We start from the raw sequence: 3599 nt of genomic DNA on the forward strand, positions 1-3599 counted from the left end.
GCTTTCGGCAACTCCTGCTGGTGACGAGCGCGAGGAGAGAAATGCCACACGCAGCTTTTTCTTTTTTTTTTGGTCTTTGGTCTTCTCTAGACCGTCATCCGAGGCGAAGAGCGGAGGAGGAGGTGGAGGAAGAAGAAGAGGTGACGACTGGGACTGGTCGCCCACACGCTGTCCCCCTGCTTGGCACCGCTACGATATTTTGTCCGATGGCGCTCTTTAAAAAAAATTCCGCTGAGGGGCAAGTCACACAGTCAGCGTCTGTGCGCGCGTGTGGGCGCGTGCTGGAGCGTGTGTTTCCTCCGGTGGGTGCGTGAATCGACGAGATACGTGCTTGATTGGGTCCCCCTTGTTGTAATAATGTACGCGAGGAGGAGGAGGCGGAGGCGAAGGAGGAGACGGGCTCAGGCTGCTCCCATGCGCGCGGGCTGACTGGAGCGCACGATCAGCCGAGCTCAGGCGCCCACTGTCAAACACTTTGCTGGCCGCTGGTGGCACTTCTCCAGCTCTTTATGCCTTTGCGTGGCCTGATCGGAGCTACTGAAGCTATCGGCCACGCAGAGAAGCAGATGTGCCAGCGGTGCGCTGCGCCGAGTGCTGGAGAAGCGTAAACCTTCAGCAAAGCAAGTCCCTTTTTGGAATGAAGTTCTTTTTTTTTTCTCACAGGTAAGCTCGGATCCCCATCGCTTGCATCGTTTTATTTTACTTACTGTGGGGGCTGCTGCGCTTTCCGACACTTCACCTCGCAGCGCAGAAAAAAAGTTTTCGAGTTGGTTAAAGTTATTATTATTTTTTTTTTAATCATCTGCTTTTTTATAGGCGATCTGAAGCTAAAGCTACGGTACGAACAAAGGAGAGCCAGGGTAAAAAACCACGGAGAGCAGTCAAGGTGAGTTCCCCAAAGCCGCCGTGCTCGCTCCCTCTGTCTTCTCGTGCGCCAGATGTGGTGCCGCTGCGCCTCGACGCTCCCGCTCGTCGCCAGCCGGAGAAACGGCTCCCTTCGGCGGATCCGCTGGGAATCGGAACTCCACAGCCCCTCTTTCCTTCCTGCTCCGCGACTTGAACCGCGAGGTAGCTCGTTTCCCCTCCGTTCCCCGGGCTCGCTGAAGGATCTGGCTGATCGGTTGGCGTCCGCGGATCGAAGATGTTTTCGCCCTAATCTCGCCGCAAATGTGTGAGGCGCTCCACCGCTGCATGCCGTTAGATCCGCCCAAGCATCTGTCCGTCTTTCCATTGGCGCATCCATCAGTGTCACACACACACAGACACACACGCAGCTGCCGCGCGCGCATTCCTGGCGACGCAATACCCCCTCCCACCCGCCGGTGCGCACTCAAACATCGCACTCAATCCCGCACGCAAGCGCACGCCTGGCCCGCGCGCGCTCACGGGCGACGGGGAGCTTTCCTCTCGCTTTGATTGACACAGTCCGTTTTCCAGAGGGCGCCTCGACCGGCGCGTCTGCCTCCGCTCCTCCGAGAAGAACTTTGAGTCTCTCATTCATCCGAATTTTGATTATCAAGGCATCAGTCTCTCACAGTCACCGCGTCAAATATCAAACACGCACGTCGGAAGAACTTTCCTTAACTTTAGTATTTTGGAAAATAGTTTAAAGGGATGTTCCGACTCATTTCATGTGGTGGTCAGCGCGTTTTCCGTGGCATTATTACGAAAATAAAGAGGTAATATAGATAAAACAGAACAAGAATCACGCGTGAGAGGTGTTTGCTGTTGAGCCAGTTAAGTCTTGTATTTTGGTTTAGATGCAGTCAGACTCAAAATGACCCCTGCATTTTAAATCCAACCTTTCTTAAACCGCTATAATAAAAATAGAATGCGCCAGTAACGGTCGTTGTATTTATTCCGTCAGTAGACGCATCGCATCTGAACAAACACGATCCTGTTTCTGTCTTGATTTTGCTTGAAAGTGGTTTAAAGTGTGTGTGTGATTAAATGAAAACGATGAATTGATGGTACAGGAAAATTCCAAGAGTGTTTCAGTGTGAGGAGGAAAAACACGACACGGTCAAACTGGCGCAAATATTAAGATCAAAGAGAGAGGCAGATATAAAGATAAAATCCTGACTTCCCTGTTTTGTGCCACAAATTCAAGTTTTGCTTCAACTGTCTGACGTATTTTCTTTTTACTCACAAACGTTTTATAAGAAAATGTTTATTACTTTCATGTGTATTGGAAGTTTGGAAGTAAACTTATTTTATTTTAGAATTTATGCGTTATTAGACGATCTATTTTTAGATTTATAATCCATTTATAGTGATACGGTGTGTGTGTGTGTGTGTGTGTGTGTGTGTGTGTGTGTGTGTGTGTGTGTGTGTGCGGAAGAGAGAGAGAGAGAGGGAGAGAGAGAGGTGCACAGCAAAGAACCGCACACGTTGCCAGAGTTTTCTTGCCTTTTTAAATGATCAACTAAAACTTATTTTCAGCATTAAAACAGTGTGAGGCGAAGGTAGAATAAAATACCTCCCAGCTAATTTAATACACTTGTTAACGTTTAAACCAATAACCAGCCGCTTAAGTATCGACGTTTGTTGCTAAAGTGATTCGCGGCGGAGTTCTGCTTTATTTTAAATGCTAGAAATACTAAACAGAATAAAAAGTTTTTATGTGTTTGGATGCGTTCCGCGTTAAATGCTCACAGTGAGACAAATGAATGATCAAAAATGAAGGAAAATTCAGAGTTCCAAGTTCAAATGGACCTGCGCTCTCATTAGATTAAAAGTCATTTTCCCTCAGGCCAATCGGACAAAACCGAATTCTACGGGTTCGTTGTTTTACTCTTATTATTTTCTAAGTGTATTTGAATCATTTTGCGTTTGGTGCAGCGCAGAATGCAGCACGTAATGTTTCTGAAAGAGCCATAACAGCCCCAGTATGAAAAGATTTAAATCAGTCTCTTAAAAGTGTGAAGCAGAACTCCAGCAACCTGATCTCCGGATGCATCAGACGCCCAGAGACACGCAAGTCTGGGTTACTCACGAGGAAATAAACACACAACTCAAATTTAACGTGGGGAGAAAAAAGGCAACGTTAATAAGCAAGTCCATGATGTCAACGGTCAAGTTGACAACCACGTTATTGGTATAAATCCCAACCAGCAGTTGACAAAACCGGTGCGCTGCAGCAGTTCGGGGGTTTTGGAAACTATTTTATGCATAAAGGTCAATAAACTAGATTGGTTGTTTGTCCGTGTATGTGTGTGTGTGTGTGTGTGAGAGAGAGAGAGAGAGAGAGAGAGAGAGGGGGAGAGAGAGAGAGCGCGTCTGCATGTGTTTGCGTGTGTGTGCGTGTGGATCTGGACCTCCCATCTGCTTTTACGCACCAGCTTTCCAAGAGTGTGTCCGCGGGCATCGCAGAGTCCCGGCGCTCCCACCGCAGTGAAAAACATCCATCCCAAGTCGTTCGGCTCGTCCCCCCCCCCCCCCCCCCTTCCTCTTCAATAACCAGCACCAACCACACCGCTGTAACCAGCCGAAGTTTCGCAGAGACCCAACCGGAGCGCGGAAACGTCGCGCGCCAAAATGCGCACGCAGCATTCCGCCAGTTTCTCTAGTTTTGGGTTTATTTTATAACACAAATCAGT

General features: G+C 48.5%; 1 long non-coding RNA gene across 1 annotated transcript in view; it reads left to right on the forward strand.

Annotated features, from left to right (window-relative positions):
* The first annotated feature begins 522 nt into the window (after positions 1-522).
* The window catches only part of LOC115252002 (uncharacterized), a 15490-nt gene continuing 12413 nt past the window's right edge, over positions 523-3599 (forward strand). The window contains exons 1-2 of the long non-coding RNA XR_003890452.1: positions 523-663; positions 817-886. This is a non-coding gene — a long non-coding RNA (uncharacterized lncRNA). The remainder of the gene's footprint in view (positions 664-816; positions 887-3599) is intronic.

Source organism: Takifugu rubripes, chromosome 13 (assembly GCF_901000725.2).
Source record: "Takifugu rubripes chromosome 13, fTakRub1.2, whole genome shotgun sequence".
Classification (NCBI taxonomy): Eukaryota; Metazoa; Chordata; class Actinopteri; order Tetraodontiformes; family Tetraodontidae; genus Takifugu; species Takifugu rubripes.